The 22,024-nt window shown below is 47.0% G+C and overlaps 1 protein-coding gene across 5 annotated transcripts in view; it reads left to right on the top strand.

Annotated features, from left to right (window-relative positions):
• Window positions 1-108: 108 nt before the first annotated feature.
• The window catches only part of KANK4 (KN motif and ankyrin repeat domains 4), a 46,035-nt gene continuing 24,119 nt past the window's right edge, over window positions 109-22,024 (top strand). The window contains exons 1-5 of one of the 5 annotated variants that reach the window (XM_068953383.1): window positions 109-218; window positions 2,842-3,007; window positions 5,048-5,263; window positions 7,223-7,374; window positions 8,767-9,055. The gene's annotated coding sequence lies outside the window, so the exon portion shown is untranslated. Of the gene's footprint in view, window positions 219-2,841; window positions 3,008-5,047; window positions 5,311-7,222; window positions 7,375-8,766; window positions 9,056-14,093; window positions 14,159-22,024 lie in introns of those variants that run through there. The other 4 variants (XM_068953384.1, XM_068953387.1, XM_068953385.1 and 1 more) reach the window with 4 other exon arrangements.

The raw sequence follows: 22,024 nt of genomic DNA, 5'->3' as shown, positions 1-22,024 counted from the left end.
GCGAGGTGGAAGGCGAGCGGGGGCGGGGAGGAGGGGAGGCTGGGCTAAACCATCCCACGGAACGATCTCCCCCCCCCCCCACCTCCAGGCGGGGAGTGGATTGGTCCCGCTCTGACCCCGCCCCCTCCCGCCTCTGCCAATCAGAGCGAGCGGCGCGCGGCCAATCCCTGCCTGGCGGGGGTTGAGCGTGCCTCTCGCGCCGTTCAAACGGGCCCGAGGTAACGGCCGCGCGGGAAAAGGGGTGGGGCGCGAGCCTCCGCGGCGCGGCCGGGGAAACCCCGTGCCTGGCAGCGCCGCCCCCGGGGCTTCCCGCCGCCGGGGGGAGGGCCGCGCGCGCGGTGACGTCAGCGCCCGCCGGCCGTTGGCCGGCCGCGCCCGGGGGGAGGGGCGGCGGCAGCCGGTTCGGGCCGGTTCGAGCCAGTTCGGGGAGGGGAGGGGGGCTCATTTTCTAAGTGCGTAGGATAATTATCGCCAGCTTTTTTCACTCATAAACCAAGGATTCTTGTCTTAGTTCTGTGAGGGCGGTGCTGAAAATTTAGGGTAGCGCGGCTGTGAAGAATCCGGGCAGTCAGAGTCTTCGTCATGGCTGCGAGGACCTGAGTGTAGGCACCACATGCCGGCAAAAGCATGTTTGGGCAGTTTTGGGGAGAATAGTAGAGATCAGCCTGTTCTGCTGCTGCACATCCCTAGAGAGGCGGTTTGCAGGTAGAGCAGTACAAGAAATCTGCAAAATCTGTGCCTAAAAACGTGGTCTGAGTGACCAATTCTGATGACGGTTGGAGTAAATATGTGTATTACGTGCATGATACGTGTTCCAAGTATGGATTCAGTAGACTGTCTTAACAAAAAAGCTAGGAGGGTTTTTTTTGGTCCTCCTCTTCCCCCCCCCCCAGCCTAATGGTATGTTTTTGTTTTGAAGAAGAATCTTTGGCAATCAAGATTATGAGAGGTCATGAAATACATCTCTTTGTCTCTGAAATTGTAGCAAAGTAAATTTTAGATAGGCCCCTTAACTCGATTAGTAGATGCTGTTTATGAACAGAAACAGTTCTACGTACCTGAAGAGATAGGCACTTTCCTTTTGTAATAAAAAGAAAGACTGACATTAGATTTAAAATATTTTAAAGTGAACATCTGTGGAACACAGAATCATCCTGCTTATGAAAAAAGGCCTCAATAATTCATTGTGGCTTCACTTGCTCTGAATTACGAGGTCTTGCCTTTACTTACAAGCCTCTATATTTCACAGATTCATCTGGCTCTGAAAATTGCTCCTTATTTACTCCATATAAGGTCTTATATTTTTCACAACTCCTATCCAATGACAGGACTTACTGAGTGAGACGGGAGAAACATGATGGAGATGTTGCTGTCATCAATATTTCTTATACCACATGAACCAGCTATGTCAAATCTATATACTATGATCCTACATAGTTTAATATTGCCTCAAAGTGTCAGAAGTCTTTTAAAGATTCGTTTTTTATCTTGAGAACTAAGGAGGCGGCATGGTAGTGACAATTTTTAGGCATTGGTGTAACAGTTATATTTTTTTAAAAAGCCTGTTAAGCCAAGACACAGTTGTTTGTTGCAAGTATGTCTGTGACTCCATTGGAAAACTTCTGTAAGCATTTTCGAAGTTACTCAGTAATACGTTTTAATAGGATTGGTTTCATAACCAACTTGAGGCCATGCCCAATCCTAGGCCTTAGCATCCCTTCACCTCGGGCATAGTTACCGCCAAATTTGAGCACTTTAAAGCTGGAAGGCCTCCAGGCCAAAGTCCAGCAAGTAGCTGACTCCTGTCCACATTCCAGTATATTTTACACCCCTCTTTTCAAGCAGTTCCCTCAAGATTTATGCGCTTGTTTTTTGTTATCAAAAGTTACACATTTGTTGTGCAACAACGTATAACTTTGACATTTGTTGAGTAAAACCTGTTAGTGATACAAGAAAATTGGAAGCCTAGCTCTTAATCTGGATAGGGTTTTTAAAGCAATTTTATTTCAGAGAGTTCTCTGCAAACTGTCTGGATTTGTTAAAATTGCTACATGAATTAATTATTACTGTAGATCAATATCCCTAAACACAGATTTGAATTATGATAGACGTTGCCATACACTCTGATAGTCATATACATTCTTGGAACACATATTTGGCATTTTCCTACTGGGCAAAATATGCTTGTATGCCTGCACGAGCACAGGCCCCTCACCTCAGGAGGCAAGGTTCAGATCCTCAAGGTATGTCTTGACCTAACGATTTGTATACTTGCCTCATGGGGTTTACAGAACTCCAAATTTGGTTCGATACTGAGCTGCCATTGAAAGTCATGGGATTTAGCATACATCCAAATGCCTGACAGCTTGCTAAGTCTGCCAGCCTGCATGGCACCGGCATGCAGATACCATAGGGTTTCTGTTGCAGCGAGAAGCTGGCTTCCTGCAGGGCTTGTTCTGCGCTGAAAGGGCAAGTAGGACTCCTAGGGTTTGGAGCATGAGCTGCTTTTACAGAGGTACAGCTGCATACCAAAAAGCTCTGCGTACCGTGTATCTTGTGATGTGGGTGCATAGAGCTAGATCAAGTATCAGACCCCGCTGCTTCCTGACCTAAATTCTGCAGTACGATGCAGACATATATACATTTAACTCCACTTTGTAAACTCAGCTGTAAGTTCACAGCAATTAAAATACACAAACACTCAGCTCTACAGAGGTTCTTTTCTATGAGACAACAAGTGTAATTAAGTTGTGTCCAGGTGGGTGGTGCTCAAAAGCCACGAAACTGCTTCGTTGCTTAATAATGTGTTTCATTAAATCTGCTTTATGCTGCCAATTTCAGGAGCCAACTGAGGAGTCTCTTCACCGAGAGCTGGAAGGTGCTGGGCGATCAAGTCTGTGGTAGAAACAGGATGGTGTAACTGAGACAAGATGAAATCTGTAAACGTTTGGACCTTGAATCAGTAACACTGCAACGAAAGCCAAAGGCAGGAGTCCAGTTGCTCCGGGTAGGCTTGTCTTTGAAACGACAGTGCTTCCTTACATACCATATATGTGGTAAAGTCTCTTAGGGTAAAAGCTAGAATTCTTCTTTTGCCTAAAACCCACACCCACCTAGGAAAAAAAAGTAATGAAAGGTCGGTGCTTGAGGCAGTTATGCATTGTTTGCACATGCCCCATGCAAAAAGATAATAGTATGACCTTGGGAATGTGCGCTGGTCCAGACCATCTCTTAAACTTAATCCCCAAGGTCTACATCCAAAGGGGAAGTCATCTCACCCTATAGTGAATGTGATTTGGAGGCAACATAGACACGTAGCTTAAACCACACACCTATTTTTTAGGTGGCCAATGGACAGTTAGTTGAATCCAAGCAGCATGAGTAAAATTGTGTCCTGTGCTGTGGCCAGAAGAAAGTCCACGCTCCACAGAAATCTCAGAATTTGCCTAGTGCATGGGTTATCTGCACTGGGCCAAATTTTACCAAGCAGTTGTGCATGCTGCATGCCCAGCATCACTGAGCCACAGGACATGGGGCTTGATCGAGCCCCTTGTGTGCAGAAAAATTTGCTGCCGTACAAGCTAAAGAACCTGCTTAATGCCAGTCTAGCTGGCTACAGTAGATTTGTAGTGTTTTCTTTTGAAAACAATTTCTCTGTTGTTTTCACACATTTTTTCCAGATTTCAGAGCAACATCACAGGATGCGACACATCACAGGGAAACATATTATATTAGAAAACCAGAAGCTATTAACCTGAAGTACAACTTTTTACTCACACTGAATTAGTGAGTAGCAATTTGGGCTTTGATCAGAGCTTCAGAAGCTATGACAATTCACATGAATGACTGCTTCCTGGTGGTCACGTGAGCTGAAAACATCAGTTAAGCCTAAGTGAGGAGCTGCTAGCTTTGAGTTCTAGGATAGAGAAGTCATCATTTATTATATATTTGTATTGCATTTGAAGAAAAGTCTCCCCGGTCAAGTACCTGCTTTGCTCGTGGCTGGACAAATGCGATAAAAGTCTGTTTATGTCCAAAGATTTTACAATCTGAGAGTAATTCCACACGTACAAGTATTAAGCTTTAGTTATACTTGTGCATATGAATAAGCTCTGTGACTTCAGAAGGCCTAGTTTGGGGCTTAAAGTTAAGCTTGTGGCTTTACTTTCAGGTGCAGTAACTGAGTGAAACAGGGAAGGGAGGTAGTAGCACAGAGTATTTTTGCATAGACTGGAAGTGTGCACAGGTGTTTGCATGGTAGTTCCGGGGCTTTGTCTGGTGTTTTATGTTTCATTTGGCTGCTAAACGAGCCAACTCAGTATTAAAACTCCTGTTAAAAGGAGCAATGATTATTTTAATCAATGAATGCATCTGCCACACAATCAATACATCAACTAAGCACAAGACAGTGAAGTTATCTCTCAGGATATTTAGTCAGCAGACTTCTAGAACAAACTTTACCTACGCTTTATTCCCCAGTGCGGTGTCTAATTTTAAACGCTGTCATGCAAAGAGCCTTCTGTGTCAGCCTTTGATATCAAAGACTGTTCTGCAGTCTAATAGATCTCAATGTTAGGTCTTTTTCCTGAATGCCTCTTAGATTTTCTACGGGTAATTTCATCTGATTATTTATAACCCTTATCCTGCCCTAAATAATACCTCTCCCTTCACATACAAATTGTTATCTAATTCCCTATCGTCATTATTCTGACTAAACCATACGTATTTAATTTGTTTTTCTTTACTTGTAAGTTAGTCCTCTCTGGCTTCTAAAGATGAAGTCAATATAATTATAAGAGACATTCTGGTTGAATTATCTTTAGATTTCCCTTCTGTCATCTGTGTGGAAAAATGTGAACAGTGTGCAGAGCATGGTTTTTTTAAACTAAACTTTATATTCATTAAAGCATCAATAACTGCTGTTTTCAGTGTATTTACTTTTAGTTCTGTACCATCAAATGGTGATTTTGAGGTCAGTGCAGTTATAGCATTTTAGAATTTGGTCCTTTTATCTTGTCCTAATTTTTCTTTTTTTACTGTGAAAAAGGACAGTGGAAATACTTCAGATGGTTCTTGAGGAGAAATGAGCAAGTTGAAGAGAGATGATGTCAAGGAGATGAGGTGGTTTGGGTGGGAAACCACAGGACATGGAGCCACGGACACAGCACAGATGGGCTATCCACACCGGCTAATCGGCCCGACTTCCTCATGCAGATGGCACTAAGGCTAGAACTGTCTTCATTTTTGAAGAATAAGAACTACAGTATGAAGCCAGTATTCATTCTTGGTATTTGCAGTGTGTGTTTGGAGGTGATTTTAAGTCAAATGACATACGGTAATGTTTGGAACATGAAGTGAGACTTTAAAATTGGCCAATTTTAACAAACCCTCCTGTATCATTAATGGATTAGATGAAGTCTCAGCTTGGACAGACTCAAAAAGACAACTTTTTTTGGTGGTTCTTTAAAATTTAGCAGGGCAGTCAGACCTCTGCCTTTGCTTTCTTACATAGATATATATTTTCCATCTGAACCTGAGAAAAAACTTCTTCCCTGTGAGGGTGACAGAGCATTGGAACAGGTTGCCCAGAGAGGTGGTGGAGTCTCCTTCCCTGGAGATATTCAAAAGCCGTCTGGATGTGATCCTGGGCAATATGCTCTAGGTGACCCTGCTTGAACAGGGAGGTTGGACTAGATGATCTCCAGAGGTCCCTTCCAACCTAAACGATTCTGTGATTCTGTGATATATATGCATACACCGACTATAATTACAGCTTAAGTGTCTCCCTGAGATATTAGTTAGTTTTAACAAAATATGTGCAAATGTAACAGAAACTACTGTGCATTCTTTATCATTCCTTAGCTTTGTTTTTTCTCAGTGTCTCTTAAGTAGCTAAGGTCCATCAAATAAAGAAGACCACCAAATAAAAAGTCCAGGTAATCGCTGTATCCAGCATTTATGGTGTGCTAACTTCTCCAGGCAACGCCAACATTTGGGATGCCCAGAACATCTTGGTTAGCTGATTCATGAATCAGCATTAAAAAATACAACTGAAGCCACAATTTATTTTTAGACTACATAGACAGGAGAAGCAGAAGCTCCCCTCATTGGGAAGCAGCTGCATCCACCAACCCACCCAACGTGGTGCTGGTGTGCCTCGCAGCTCCATCTCCAGAACAACCCTTTGACAGCCTCCCTTCCCACCTTAAGAGCTACAGGGGAGGACACTGAGCCTAGGTGAAAGCTCTTCTCTACCAGCCCTTCACCATCTCACAAATTCTTATGCACCCTTTTAAAATACGGCTCACTGTCACTAATTACTGCAGAGAAATTTTTCCAGCAGAAAAATGTTCTGTTTAAATATAAGAAAATGTATTTTTTTCTGTATCACTCCAAAAATAGAACAACATCTAATTAAATATTTATTGAGGCTTAGCAAGGTCAATAAAGGAACTGTTGTCAAGAAGCCTCCAAAGCATGGACTCCTTACAGTAAAGAGCAGTGTTTCAAATACGGGTCAAGGAGGGAGCAAGTGCAAGAGGCAATAACTGAACGCGTACAATTCTGAGACTCCCAAACATGCAAGATTAAATTATGCCTATTACCATGGACTTTGCAGCCATATAGTGTTAAAAATAGCTGTATTAGGAAAGTAGAAATCTCCATAGACATAGCCAAAAATAACCGTATGAAATGCCTGAAAAGAACAGATTCCCGGGAGGTGGGATTTCTGGACTCTTGGAGGAAGTTTCTGTTACAAAGCATCATCCCCTACAGGAAAAACACTCCACAGCCTCTAGTTGTTGCTGAGTTACATAAATTATAGCAACGTTCAACCCTGGAGCTATATCAGCAATAGTCCTATAAATCTGTCAGGGTTCCTGTGTTGTCAGAATTATCCTGTGAACGTTGTGAGCGCTATGTGAACTGTAGGCAGACAGCATGCGCTTTCGCTGCCCTCCCCATCCCAGGCCCGGGGATTGCTCAGGGACCTAGGAGCAGGAGTGTAGGTAACGTGTGCTCGGCTCTCCAACATTCACGCTAGCAAAACCAAATTATTTCTTGAGGAACGTGATTCTTCGTCAAACACCCTATGACAGGAAATAGAAGAAACCATTCACAGAAATGAGAATATTGACCATAAAACATCAGCACAGGACTGGTTTTAGGTAGAAGCAATATCAATGAATATTTAGGGTTCTTATTTTTTGGTGATCCACAGGTCGTGCAAGCTCTGTCCCCTTTCACAACCAGACTAAACCATGGAAGGAAATTCAGGTGATTCACTTTGCTGCAGCTGAACTGACTCTGAAATCTGACTCTTCCACCAACAAGCAACCTGGGACCTTCACAAGCCCTAAAGCTGTTCCTACTGTAAGTTCCTAAAGCTGTCCCAAAGCTATATTCTCACATCCACTTTCCTAGCTGTAGGATCTTGGGTCATTTCATAACCCATCATTTAACTCCAATACTGTTACCTCCTTTTGGCCGCTCTTCTTTGCAAGAGGTGCCTTGTCAGGCCCTTACCTCATTCCCAGTAACGGGGCAGTGTATGTGATTTGCCATTATCCCCGGGGGCACAGCTCCCTCCTCGTTTTGGGCGTTAAGAGTCTTCTCCCCCGGATTATGCTAACACGGGTGCAGAGCAACTTCTCAGAGTAACCCAGCGGACACGGCCACTGGGAGGGCTTGCTGTAGCCTTGCTTGCCAGGGAAGCCAGGAGAGCTTCAGTGCCTCTCCAGGCTGGAGAATTTGTAGTTTTTGAGACTGAGATCTGTAGCTCCTGGTACCACAGGCAGCACACAGCCTTAGCTCTAATTTATCTCTCTCTTAACTTAGGAGAAAACACAGCTGGATATGATCTATGAACTTCCTAAAGTTACACATGCATCCATTATACATGAGAAAATACCAGCAGAGATAATTATACCCATAACATTTAGATAAAGCAGATTAGATCATAACACTATAAACATTTGTGGTTCTATACACTGAAAATCTGCCAAATACAAGATGGTTTTGCCACTGGATCTGAAACGGAACATTTCTCCTTAAATGTCTTTGAAGGCTTAGTTCTGTACTGCCGAAGAAAGTCATGTTCTGTGAGTGGACTGATTTTTAGGATTTTTTTCCCCCATCTTTTGCCTGTCTATGCATATTTCACAAGTCACAGTCTGCTGCTCCGTTTAATATAACATACAGCTCCACAGCTTCACTGGTAGCAGAGGAAGTGTAGTTTTCCATAACGGATTGGAATTCAAATGAGAAGCCAGGTGCTACATTGCAAGCCAAAATTAAAATAAAACAAAAATAAAATTTCTCCCTGTCTCTGTTAGTGAGTTGGAATAACATCTCATGAAGCTGTAACTCATTTTAGGAAGCAGCAACAGGAGGAAATACAACCTGCAGAAGAGAGTAAAACGGCACATTCTTGCACCATCTGCTGGTAGCATCTCCACAGATAGACATACCTACCTAGAACAGATTTCATAAACCCTCTCACCTCTGGCTGGATACATCCACATTTAGAGATATGAGACCACAATTATAAAAAATTAAAGATGCAGATGAGGTTAAAAAACATCACCTAGTACAAGAAGGGGGCTATAACTGGATCAAAGAGGGGAATGTAGTCAAAGAAAACTAATGCTTCTGTGAGCAGACTGCAGGCAGTCTGCTGAAATCGTAGCTCCAAAACGTCATAGCGTCAAATGCCCTTGCTTGGCTTTTAAAGAGGTTTATAACATGTAGCATTTTTATCCATAGGAGCCCTGCTAAGCTAAGGGATCACATTTCATCAGAGTGAAGGATGAAACCGCAGGAGCGGGGAGGAAATGCTTCTCTCGGTGCAGCCTGGCTCTGTTCAGCAGGGTATTACGGACAAGTTGTCTTGGCACTGTCAGGCACTAACCACTGTTAAAGCATAGAAGCACCCGTCGTGATGGGTCAGCAGGAATTACACAGACCATCTCTTGGACTGGACTGACAAATCCCATACGGCTGAAAATCCAGAAAGCCAGAGCTAAAGCAGAGAACGACTGTACGTCACTCCTCTGTAAGTGTTCGCTTTCATATGCAAAGCACACACACGAGGGAAACTGCATTCGCTCTTCATCACACATAAGCTCAGAGTCATGCACACACACATACACGCTCACTTGGTAGATCTCACACTGTCTTACCATCCCTGCAGTGGGTTCGCCAGCAAGTGTTGCCACCAGGGTGGGCACAGACGTGCTCACAGCAAGGGCTCTGTCCTGGGCCACTGCCTCTAGTTTGAGCAACCTGTTGCTACTGGCATGGGGCTTGGTGCAGGCTAATTTACTCGATGTCTCACCAAACTGCTGTCTAGACCTACCCTTTGTCTTGCAGCTGTAATTTCTGGCACAAGCCCCCTGCCAGCTAAATCTATTTATTGTGCAGTATTTTTCTTCTGCCTCTTTTTAGTGCAAAAACATATGAAAAACAGTCACACCCTAATACTCAGATAAGAAGCGCTTTCGAGATGGAAATGACTTGTAGGAACAGAAAAAAGAACAATGACAGTAGATTGATGGGAAAATGATAATTGTACTTTACCAGATCTAAACTGAAGTAAGAATTTCCCTTTCTTTTAAGTAGATTTGGGATGTATAAACAAATATCTGAATTCCAGTTATGGCCGTACCAGTGCTGACTACATAAAAGCAATATCATTTATTGTTTATGCTTGCAAAGCCATAGCAATTTCTTTTAGGCAACACAGCTGTAACAAATTGATTTGACAGGCAAGCTCACATGTTTTGATTAGAACATTGCAAAAGTGATCCATGCATCATACGAAAAATATGCATTTTCCATACCTGTTTGGCGGTTATTGGATGTGCACAGCTCAGAACAGAACTGAGCTTTCACTTCTTTGAGTGAGCATGAGGTTGGTTCCTGGCAGTTTCGTCTTCTCTTTCTCCCAGCCCTGGGGGTCCCATCTACCCTCCAAGTTTTTTCCTCCCTGCATCCAGCTGGTGCGCTTAGGGAAGCATAAATGCCTGTTTGGAGTGTGAAAGGAGGCACCTAGCTAGGGAAACATCGTAGAGAACTGTGTTCCAGACTAAAGCATGGCACATGGGTGTTTCCAGGTATTATGACAGCACGATCCGTAAAATATTCCCAAATAGACCTACTTTGCCCTGTCACTATTTGTATTCCTGTAGCACCCAGAAATTTCTTGCAGAAGCCTTTTGCTCCGTTCACACCACGAACCAAAAAGCGAACATAGAAGATCATAACCACGTCAAACAAGTGAGTGTTGATGTGGCAAGATTTTAGTATTTGTAGACCCCATAAAAGGCAGATCTTGCGAGCACAGGAAAGAGGAGTACTTTGCAGGGAGCCTACAAAAATGGATGTTGGCACCACTGTAACATACTATAGAACAATAGTGATTTTATACTGTGTTTCTAAAATGACTTGATCACATCATGCCCCTGGACCCATCATTGCAGATTTTGAAAATTACATGAATAGCTACAGCTGCTACAGAGCCTGGATCCCAGCCTGATCTTTCCTGCTTTGTCTGCCCCCCCAGCAGAAGAAACACAGGGCAGGAGTCTCTCATCCTGCATTCCTGGCTGTTCTCTCTCTGGAGCTGCAGGGAAAAACCACAAACACCACACTGCAGAGCAGGCAGGGGCAGTGTCTTCCACAGGAATTAATACCACCACTGGAGGGAAACCTATTTCTCCAGGGAATCCTTTCTTTAGCATCTGAACTGCTGCTTCTTTTGAAGATAATTGGGAGTCATGGGTTTCATACAGGCAAAGGATATGCAATTTCTGCATGACACAAGCCATATCAAATTACTGTCGTTATGATTACTTGTATTGAGAAAGACTGCTATGAGCATCCCATGTCTACTAAAAAGTCTGGAATCTAACTCTGAGCTTCCATACCTCTAATTCACCCGCTCCTCCTGCCCCTGCCCTGTTCTCTCTTCCTCCCCATGGATTACAGGCAAATAGGAGGATCCAGTCCTTGTCTTACAAAACAGAGGTAAGGAAAGCTAAATGTTTCAGGCCTTGCAAGACCGTAGGGAACCAAATTTTCTTGTTGTTTTCACCTCTTGTATTGACCTCTGGAAGTGAGATCATTTTAAACCTGAGCTGGTGCCAGTTCCTAAGCAAGCGCCCGATGCGGAGAGGTCAAGGCTGGAAGGACTGGCCAGGCCCGCTGACCTCTCACCGTGGAATTTCACCTAGTGATTTCTGCAGCAGAAAGAATTCCCCTAAGTGCGTTTTCTGGCTTGAAAAGTAATTTTAAGTATCTGTGGCCTGACAAATAAACATTTCTGAAAGCTCTTAATGATTCATAAATTTTCCTAAGAATAGCTGAACTGTGCAAGACCAAAAAATGTAGTGGGGGATAACTGTCTCTAACACTGCTCAGCAGTGGATCCTAAAGAAAGCCGTATGAGAAAGGGAGATAGTGTAAATAGACCATGTCTACATTTCTTGCCATCCCCTCCCGGCTCCTGGCAAGCAGCATTTCAGAGACTTCTTGAACTGTCAGGTTCAACAGCCATTTCAGATCTAGCCTCAGCAAATTCACCTAATCCATTTGTACACAATTTATAATGCTTCATTTAAACATACAGCAAAGTAAGCATTCCTAGTTTATGGTACTCATTTAAAAGTACTGTTATTCTCTCGGATTAAGAGGGACAGAAGAAGAACTTAACACAAGTCCTATGCATACACGTTACACTTTTGAACGTGTAAAAATCCATATGAGGGAGATGTTCTTTGTTTTTAAGATGTCATGCAAGTAAAACCTGGAAAAGCAAAAAAAGAAACTATTCTTTATTCTGTTTGCTCAAAAGTGATTTTTTGGTCCTTGCTCCCAACCTGCTGGCTTTTCTGTATGATAGCCACACTTGCAGAAGTTCATGTGCATACTGTAAACTGCCACCTTCCTCCACGACACAGACACAGACACACCCCCCCCCTTTTTAGAGCTTTAATCTAACAAACAAAAGAAAACACAAGTTTAGCTGAATGTCGGTGTCTATAAGAGCTTCCTCTGGGTGCCCAAAGTGTCTACTGCAAAAGCCTCTTTGCAGTCATTGAAGGTGAAGGATCCGCCATGGCTTTGGCTATAAGCCTAAACAAGTGGTGTTTAAGATGCACCATCCAGAAGCAGTAATGAAGGATACTTTGGCTCAAAGGCCAGGTCTGCACTTTATAATAGGTATATTGTTTGGGAACATGAGAAGAAAATAATTTAGGAATCGATCTCTCACCTCCATCAGGCAGTAATGCCAGAAAAAATAATTTCTCTTGCAAATATGATGAAATAGGAATACTTTTGTCAGCTTAGCTTTGGGACCACTGATCACTGCTAACCTTCAAATGTGCTTCCCTTTGGGGCTATATACCTTCTTGGAGAACTTTTAACTGGGAATGTTCTACGGGCCAGATGGACACTATCTGTAGCATGTGACTCACAATATAATATGGCAATTTATGCCATGGGAGAGGTAGTGTAATTATCCCAGCAGAGGAAAAGAAATCTTTCTGATATCATGACCCATCTCCGCTGGGCCGCACAAAAATCGCTCTACCGGGAGTGGCATGGGTTCTCTTCGCGTCAGCAAGCCAAAGGATCCCTTAAAACTCACTGTTGTCACTGGATTCTTTGATGCACTGGCTGGAAATTTCTTCCTCTTATTCAGCATATCAACCCATCAAGGAGGAGTGAAAGCAAGACCAAACTGTGTGCCTACCTTGTCTGTGCAAAGCCCAAGTAATTCCAGAGTTATATAATGGGAATTTTTTTTCCTACTCATTTAATAGGAGCATATTCCAGGCCACAGGCTAGCTGTGTTTGAACACGCAGTTCATCTTACGGTTCACGGGGCTCTTATCTTGCCAGCAAACAGGCAGAAGAGGAAACCTGGCCGTTACGTTGCATCACCATGTTGAGATGCCGGACGTTCATCCTGACCCAGGCTATGGCTTTCTGGTGAGCAGAAGCAATTGCTCTTCTAAGCTGACCAAGTCGTTGTGATTTACTTCAGCTCACCTCCTCTTCCTCCTCCTCTACATGCTCAACACACAGCAGAAGTCTCTCTGAGCCCCTGACACATGTCGCTATCTGTTTTACAGCCTGGAGATGAAAACATAAGGGCTACAAATCCCACTGTTGGTAGGACCCCGGGGCTCAAGACTTTGTTCCGATTTACAGCGTTTCCCACCCGGATTTGAAAGGTATTTAGGATCCCCTTGAAGGAGCTGGGAATTAAAGCAGGCCACACTCCTACTTAGCCCACCTTGAGTTCATAGTCCAGGCCTGCCTCCGCGCATCGCGGCCATGCAGCTGTCCTCAGCGTCACTGAGCGGCGGCTCTGCTGCACCCCGGGCACCTGGGAGCCCAGTTTCAAGTTCACCTCCAAACGTCTTGAAACAAGCGAAATCACATGCTTCACCCTAAAGACGAAGCTCAACACTACCCACTTCTTCAAGGCACGTTCCTGGTGCCTTGAAAGGTAATGTCAGTATAGCACTGTGCTGCAAGTGGGCAAATCAAGAGCATGTAAATCATGAGGTGGCTCAAAACCTCAAGCTTGAATTGCATTTTCTGTACATGTTCTACATTAAGTATCACAGTAAGGTATAGATAAGAGGGACCACTTTATAACAGACAGACTTGAACTGCTGAGACAGAAAGCAGCTTGTCCCAAATACAAGAAAAGTTCTTCAGTTACAGCCCGTCGCTGCAGACTTCCCCTGTCCTCCCTCCATTCTTGAGTGTCCTCTGTGCAAAGAGGATTAGTGGTGGGGTTAGAAAAGTATACATAAAGCATAAAAGAAAAAGAAACCCAGCACAGTAATGTATTCATAAGGAGGGGAGAAAAAAAAAAAAAAGATTTGTATGTCGGTCCTCGCATGGCAGCCTTTCCTCCCCGTACTCGGCCGGCGCTAATGAAAACCACATCGCGGCAGGCCCGAGCCCGGCGGCGGCGGTTCGGCGCTGCCGGCCCGGCCCGGCCCGGCCCGCCCGCGCGGGGAGGCTGCGGGCCCGCCCCGGCCCCGGCCCCGGCCCGGCCCGGCCCCGCCCGCCCCGCGCTTCCCCGGGCGCCGCCGCAGGAGCAGCCGCGCCGGCTCCGCGCAGCCCCGCGCCGCAGGTGAGGGCGGGCGCCGGGGCTGAGGCTGGGGCTGGGGCTGGGGCTCGGGCGGTGGCCGCCTGCAGCCGCGGGGGGCGGGGGGTCTGCGCCGGAGGTAGTTTGGGGTGCTCCGCGGAGGCTCCGGGGGTAGTTGGTGCTGGGGGGGGGGGATGCAGCGGAGAGGTGCTCGGGGGGTGCTGCAGTGCGCGCTGCGGGGGAAGCCCTGGGGGTGCTGCCCAGGGCGCTCGGGGGACGCTTGGGGAGCGCTCGGGTGGCTGCTGCGCACGGCGCTGGGGCGGAAAGGCAGGGATGCTCCCTGGGGTGCTCGGGCGGTACTCGAAAGCGCCTCGGTGGCAGCTGCCGCGGGTGCTCGGGGCGCGCTGCCGTGCGCGCTCCAGGGGATGCTCCCCGGGGTGCTCGGGGGACACCTGGGGAGAGCTTCGGAGGTTGCCCCCCCGGGTGCTCGGGGTGCTGGGGCAGCAGCAGCCACCGGGACGGGGGCGCCCACCAGAGCACCCGTGGGAGCCGGGCTGGGGCCGAGCGCGGGTGGGGAGGGGGCAGGAAGCCTCCGAGTCGCCGTTGGTCTGGAGGGCTCCCGGCTGTCACCGTGCGGGGGCCGGGAAGGCCTTGCCTGGAGCAGCAAGGCTTGTGCGTTTAGCCTCAAGCCGGTAACATTAAAACCTCCCCAGCTGTGAAGATGCCGTTTAAGCAAGGCGCAAGCCCCCAGCCTGGCCTCCACGAGCGCCTGCGCTTGCCTCCGGCTTCTCCCTGCTTCCTCGCAAACTTTCCGGCCCTCAGGGAAGAGAAACTCTCGGAGTTTTTTCTTTCATTTCAGTTTCTAGCCCGGGCGGCGGTGGGGCTCCCTGCGCAGCCTGGCTTCTGCCTTGCACGCAGCATCGCCTTTGCTCGCCGGGGACTGCTGCCAGGGCGTTGCAGAGCAGCCCCGCTCTGCTGGCACCAGGCGCGCCCCGGGCGCCGCTTTGGTACGAGCACGGCGTTCAGCTTGCCCTTTCTCACAGGCTTAAGGCAAAAACATGCCGGGCTCCGACTCGGCTCTCGCATATGCTAGCAGAAATCACAAGGGTGAGCAGGGCGTCGCTGTGCCGGATTAGACCGTAGGCAGCCTGCGGAGATCTTTCCCACCGGGGCCGTATGGCCCGCGGGCAGATTGCTGACAAGCCTGGGGGAGGCACTGGTGGTGGTGGCAGAAAGTGGGGTGAATAAATTCAAATGCAAGAGCAAGTAAGTTCACGAGAGTAGTTAGTTTGCATGCTGCTGACTCTCGCACGTTACCCTGGCTAAATCATTTCGTTTCCACGCGTGCCCCTTTGGCCACTCTCAACAGGCGGCACGCTGGGTACTATGAGATGCGAACCTTCTGGGCAGCGTTTCCTTTGTGCAGATGTTAAAACAGTAATTAAATATTCTCGTTATGGGGTCCAAATGAAGGTGGGGAGCGCATGAAAATCTGGTATGTGCAGTTTAAGGGCAGAACAAACTTTTTTTTTTTTTTTTTAAATAGTTCGGCATTTGCCTTTATACCTGCCTGATAGTCTTCCCTGTGTTCTGCATTTAATTGGGGATAAACTTAATGAAAAAGTATGGTATCTTGAACAGTAACCCCAAACGACATCTCAGAGGAGGTAGATCATAACCTCAGATTTATGATGGATTATTAGTCACTTTCACCATAATATTTCAAAAAAAAATTTTGACAAAATGACAACTAGAAAGATTAACTGGCTAACAAATGTGTGAAAATGTTTGAAAAATGATCAGTTAGCAGATTTGTTAAAATAATCCTGAACTCAAATAGGAAGCAGGGAGATAAGCCTGTTGCCATGTAGGCGTTCGTATGGTCCCTACCCTTCTCCAGTGTGAGAGTTTCCAAAACATTTGTGGACAGAAACAGTGACATAAATCCCCATTTTCCTTCCGAGCCCACTGGCGGTGGGAGCTAGGTCTGCGCACAGTATTTTGTTCGTGGCTGTTGGCGTGAGGAAGTCGGCGCGCGGGGAGACTCGCGTCTGCTTTGGGGAAAGCCGGCTCAAAGCCACAAACGCTGCGATTTGTGACAACTGGGGCCACCTTCCACTGGAACCGCTGAGATTTGGGCGCCCAGCCGTGGCGCGGGATTCCCCTGGTATCCCTAGAAAAAGGCTTTCTAAACCCGTTGAGTGTACCGGTCAGCGAGAATAGCTCAGCCGTATCCCCTGTGTCCTCACCTGCTTCCGAGCTGTCCTGCGGGGAAGGAGAGTTTTCCCAGCCTCTGCCTTTCCGTTTACGCGTCCTGTTCCCGTGGTCCGGCCTTGCCTCGACAGAGCGCTTGCTGGTGGGAAAGCCGCGCTCGCCGCCTGCCTGGGAGGGGACGAGCGCTCGGCTCGGGAGCCCTTTGCTTGGTCCAACAAAAGCAATGGTATCACTACATCTCCCCCTCTTCCTCACCTAATTTAAATAAAACCCCCAGATCTTTATTTGCGTGAGGCCATAGTGTAATGTTGCCAGCCCTTAAACAGCTTCTGCCATCTTCGATGTGGGTCCATTTCAGGAGTGAGCGGGTTGATCTCAAAATGCCGTGTAAATCAGGAGCGTTTTTGAGATTCTGTAAAATGAGCAGTATTAACAAGTTCTTTGCCGATTCACATCCCTCCCCCTGTGGTTTTACAGCCACCTCATATTGTGAAAGTTACGTTTTTATCACAACAGGGTATGGATCAAACCATGGTTCTTTTCAAGGAAGCTATTGAAATACTGCCCTCGATGAGCTTGGCCCCATTTGTTAAAAAAGTAAATATCCTAAATTATTGTTTTTATCCACTAAGTGCATCATATGACAGCAGGGTTACTACGGCATTGCATTGTTCAAGAACAGCAAGATACATATTTCAGTAAATACTGCATAATTTCTAAACTCTGATTCATACATGCTAACCTATCTTTAACAGAGGGCAGAAATCCCTAGCTGTGCGGGTTCCCACACCGCCTTGGTTAAAGAAAAAAGTAAAGCAGAAGGCCAGATGAAAATAGCTCCTTTTAATCCATATTTATTTTAGGCCTTAGTGGAATTAATATTTCCAGTCTTGTATCTCATACCCGCCAGGTAGCTTGCCTAGTTGATTGCCTCTGTTTTTACTGAAGAGCTGAATTTGTCAGCTTTAGCATACAGGAGAGGGCTGTAGTGTTGCTTATGGGCTGGGCTCGGTGCAGTTAGGAAAATGCAATGCCCGCGTGACCGTCCCCACCGCTCGGCACAGCCTGGATGTGCAGAACGAGCGAGTCTGGGAACCCTACGAATTTTCAGCCAGTTACGTCCATCGCCATCAGTTGCTTCTGACTGGGAGCATATTGGGGTCCATATTGGGGTTAGAAACTGAAATAGAAACTGAACCAGAATACTGAAAAACCATAACGGGGATCTGCATTTCCCAATAAAACAGCAGAAGAAAGTCTCCCTTTTCTAAGCCCTCCCTTTTGTCTTTTAATGCGCCTGCGTGCGTGAGGGGGATGTGCCCTGGAGAAACACCGCTGGCCACCAGGCTGCAGAACACGTGGTTCAGAGCCGTCCCAAATTTGTGTCCATCACGTGAAAAATGTCCTGGAAGAGGAAGAAAACGGCAGCTCCATCCCCTCCTCTTTGAGAAAGGAGCAGAATATTTAGTGCACTGTTATTAAACCTGCTCTGTAGCGCCCAGCTTTGGGAAGGCACTGCAAAAACTCCAGGAAGTACAGAGGACCCTGCTGTTGCCATGGTGGGATCAGGACTCGTCCTGTAGTGAGTGTAGGGATTTATGGACTGGGCAGCTTGGACAGTATTAAGATAGAAAAGTAGAGGCAAAAATTAATTACGATTCAGCTATTTAAGGATGTCTGCTCGTTGGTGTTTGCTATGGCATGGAGAGACCAGGTCACGACTCCTGACCTGCAGGAGCAATTGGATGTTAAAGATGGGCTGATGTAAAAGTGATCTTGCTCTGAGCAAGAAGAGTGGTGCCTTCTCCTGTCCCAGGGTGAGAGGGAAAAGCAGATGCCTACCAGGAGTAAGCAGAGGGACAGAGGGACCAAAGGAGCTTTCAGAAAGCTTTTAGAGGAAGGAAGGTTTGATGAAACTTCAGAAAAGCTTAAGACTGGAGGGGAAGTTTTTGGTGATAGGAGAGGACCCTGTGTTGATTACAGGACGAAGGTTGGACAAGGCAAGCTGCAGATCGGCAGCTTGCCTTCATGAGCAGAAACAGTTTTTTTTTTCCAGCTGTCTCAGGACGGTGGGTTTAGGAAGAGTTATTTGTGTGCATGTGTGTGGTTTTCAGTTCCACAAGCAAATGTTTTGTCTCCAGGGTGAGAAATCACACAAGACTGCCTTGCATCCGGGCGCTGCCTCCATCAATCATGTGGCTCCCCGGCACCAAGCTCTGCCCCAGAGGTTCAGGGGACCAGGGGGAACCGTGGGACCAGGGGGATTGGGAGGCTGCAGGGGCCGGGGAGGCTCGGAGCAGCTCCCGGTGGCTTTGGACGTGCCAATATCTGAGTGGCTTCATGGCCACATGGCGAGCAGCCAAGGGAGAGCGCTCGGCCAGATGTTTTCACACGCTCTGCTCAGGATGTGGGTTGCAGCAGGGTGACAATCTCAGCTCCGTGCTGAGCAGCCCCCTCGCCGACGTGCCGCTGGAGCAAGGGGAGGGATCCCCGCGTGGGGCTCTGCTGCCTGCAAAATGTTTCGGGAGAATGGGGAGAGCCTTTCACTCTAGGCAGGAGCTCCTTCACCTGGCTTTGCAGGTTGCCTCCACGTCCAGTCTCAGAGAGCATCCAAAAGATCCTGCTCTTTCTTAGGAAACGGAGACGTTTCCAGACCAGACCCTCCACACAAAGACACCAAGGGCACCTCAGCCCCAGCCACTCTGAGGACAACCTCTTCATGTAAAAGAAATACCAACTTCTTTAACTAGATGTGCTTGAGAACATGGCAGCCAAGCTTGACCAGTCCCAAGGTCAAGATGATGCAAAAAACAACCTGAGGAAGGCCAGAAACTAAAAGGGAGCTTCATCCATTCATTTCCCCACAAATCTGGGAGACTGATTCAAAAAGTTTAAATGTCAAAAATGAGGCACTGAAGACTTTTGTTTGCCTTCTGATTCGTAGGGCACTTTTGATTCATAATTTCAAGCACTTTCTGTAGTCGCCTGGCTCCAGGAAATGCGACTTTAAGGAAAACACTGCAGTTCTCAAGGCGCCTGATAAAATCGTGAGAATTAACCAAAGCTTTTACATGACCATGATTAGAGTGAACCAAAGGGCAGTTGGAAACAGCGTTATCGGATGAAGGGATGAACGCGATTGTTTCCCCCTCCCGGTGGGCCGCGAGAGACGGCAGGAATCTGGATACATGATACCTCCATGCTTAGTCTTGAAATGTTTCTCTCTAATGGAAATGCTGGCAGGAAGTTAACTACCTTTATTAAATAGCAATAAGCCATTTTGGCAAAATTGGTATCTCTGTAACTTTATTACTGCTGTTTGAAAAGATGCCTGAAATCCGTCCCTCGGGCGGCTGCTTCTCTAAGCGGGGTTACCCGCTGGACTACGTGTTTTAGTGCCGGCAAGGTCAGCTCGGGGTTTCCTTCCTCTCTGCACGCTGTTGCTCTTGGTTGCGCCTTTAAACTTCATCCCCTCCTCGGGTTTGCCCTGCTCAAGTATAAATTCTCCTGTATTTTCTCCGCTAACGGATGTTTTTCATGTAATAAGCATGCCCTTTCCCCCGCCTGGCAGTGACTTATGGCAACCCCATTGCTGTGCACCCGCCTCCGCTACTTTTTTTCCTACAGTTTTGCAGAAAGGCCGATTGCTGACGCTGGGGTGGGAGCACAGCAAACCTCCTCCCTGCTGCGGCGGCGGGCGAGCTCCAGCCCAAACTACGGAGCAATCGCAGAGCAAACCGTTTCCAGATTAAAGCGATCGTCTTGAATTTCACTGCACAACCCCAGGCAGGCGGTGACTGCGGGAAATGTTATGGATGCAGCGTGCCCTCATGCAGGGCGGCTCCTTTGGACGCGTGTTGGCAAGAGCCGCGTGCTGAAGCCTTCACCAGCCCCCTGCGCAGACGGTGAATTTTCAGCAAGCATCTGGATTCTGCATTGTTTTAGTTTTGCAGTAGTTTAAAGATTTATGTCCCTTTTTTTGGCCATAGCTTTTCATCTTTCCCCAGCAGCGCTTCTTCCCAGTCTCCCGAATGCTTCGGCTGCTTCTCTGGGAAACTCTAGTTGGCCACTTACTCCTGAGAGCAAATTTCTGCTTCCCACTCAATGCACATTTAGTTTTTCTCAGCTTGTATTTCTCCCAGTTGACTCTCATTTTGCTATTCTTTTGCTTATGTTTCTAATCTTCTGGTGTGCATGACCCAAACTGAAGTCACTTTGCACTGACTTCCGCAGCTGTGGTTTACACGCTGTAGTCTGTTTTCTGATGTTTGCAATTATACTTCCAATTCAGTATTATCTGCAAGTTTCATTAACTTGCAAATAATTCCCCCATCAGCCAGGATACCAAAAGCAATGGCTCTGCTGCGGTCAGGGCCATGGCCCGGCTGCCCTCGTGCATCCCTGGGGTCGGCTCCAGGAGGAGCTGGGGGGCCACGCAGCGATGGCACAGGCAGCTCTGCGGCACGACGCCTGGCAGCACGTCCTGCATTGAAGCAGGGGAGGGGAATGGCCCAAGGATTTATCACGTAGCCTTGAAGGCCTGCACCAGCTCTCTCCCTGGGCACTTAAACGTCTGTGCACGTCTCTTTTTACAGTATATCATAATCCCATGGTTCTGCAATAACCCTCTTTTCCTAAATGCATGCATCGCTGTTTAGCATCCCTCTTCCTTACTGACCTCCCCCCCCCCCCACGTTTTCACCTTGTCACTTCCGAGGTGATTTGTGGGGAGTTTGAGAATAAGGTAGCACAGGTGGTCTAGCATCTAAAATACCCTGCAGCTAGTGCCAGCACCATCCACCACAGCCTTACCTTCAGGGAGACGACTAACTTTGCATCCCCAAATCTCTTCCTCTTTTACTCCCAAAATATGCAATAAGGTAACAGTGCACAAGAGCATCGTGTGACTGTTCTTCATCTAAAGCGCAGAGAAAATCATTTCCAATCCAAATAGCATGGTGGTTAAAGCTGGAATATCTTCTTACAAGGAAAACAGAAGAAACTTTGAAAGGGATGCTAATAATTGCACTTTTGTAGCAGCTCTCGTTCAGGATATTAAGGCATTTAAAACGGCAGGCAGTCCTCCAAGCATGCAATTGCTTTACCCCTCTCCTTGCTTGGTCTCAGAGGGCCTGGGCCTTCACACAGCGACCTTCCTGCCCGGCTCTTCCACCCTGCCGGCTCTTCTTTTCTCAGCTTGCTCCTCAGTTTCTTTCTCTTCAAAGCTCCCAACTTTGACAACTGAGTATTACAGTAAGTTCATTAAATTTCTGGAAATGAGCTAAATAGTTCTTGACTGGAGCCCTTTCCACTAACTTGCAGGCACCAGACTGTCGCTGCAAGCCAACGGAGCAGAGCAGGAAGGCATTGCAATAAACACAAGTCTAAAATTACTGATGGTCTCTCCGGGCTCCCTGTCAAAAGGCAGAGCGCCCTTTGAGCTGACCTGACCCTACTATATGTGAAGCCCCCTTCCCTCACGCTTTCTGTACCAGTTTTCATTCAACGGTATCAGCTAACACATACCTGTGCCACTTTCTTACCAGCATGATCCTGCTGACTTCGTTTGGGCTGCTCTGGCTGGGATTTGACAGCAGCAGATCAAGACCTTCATGTGCCGCTGTGCTATAAATTCAATGTGCTGGTCCACATTTCTTAATGTCGACATACGAGCTTTATACGGTGGCTCGGGTATGA

Source organism: Struthio camelus, chromosome 8 (genome assembly GCF_040807025.1).
Source record: "Struthio camelus isolate bStrCam1 chromosome 8, bStrCam1.hap1, whole genome shotgun sequence".
Taxonomy (NCBI): domain Eukaryota; kingdom Metazoa; phylum Chordata; class Aves; order Struthioniformes; family Struthionidae; genus Struthio; species Struthio camelus.
Note: the sequence above shows the minus strand (reverse complement) of the source record. Positions and strands in the feature narration are given on the sequence as shown.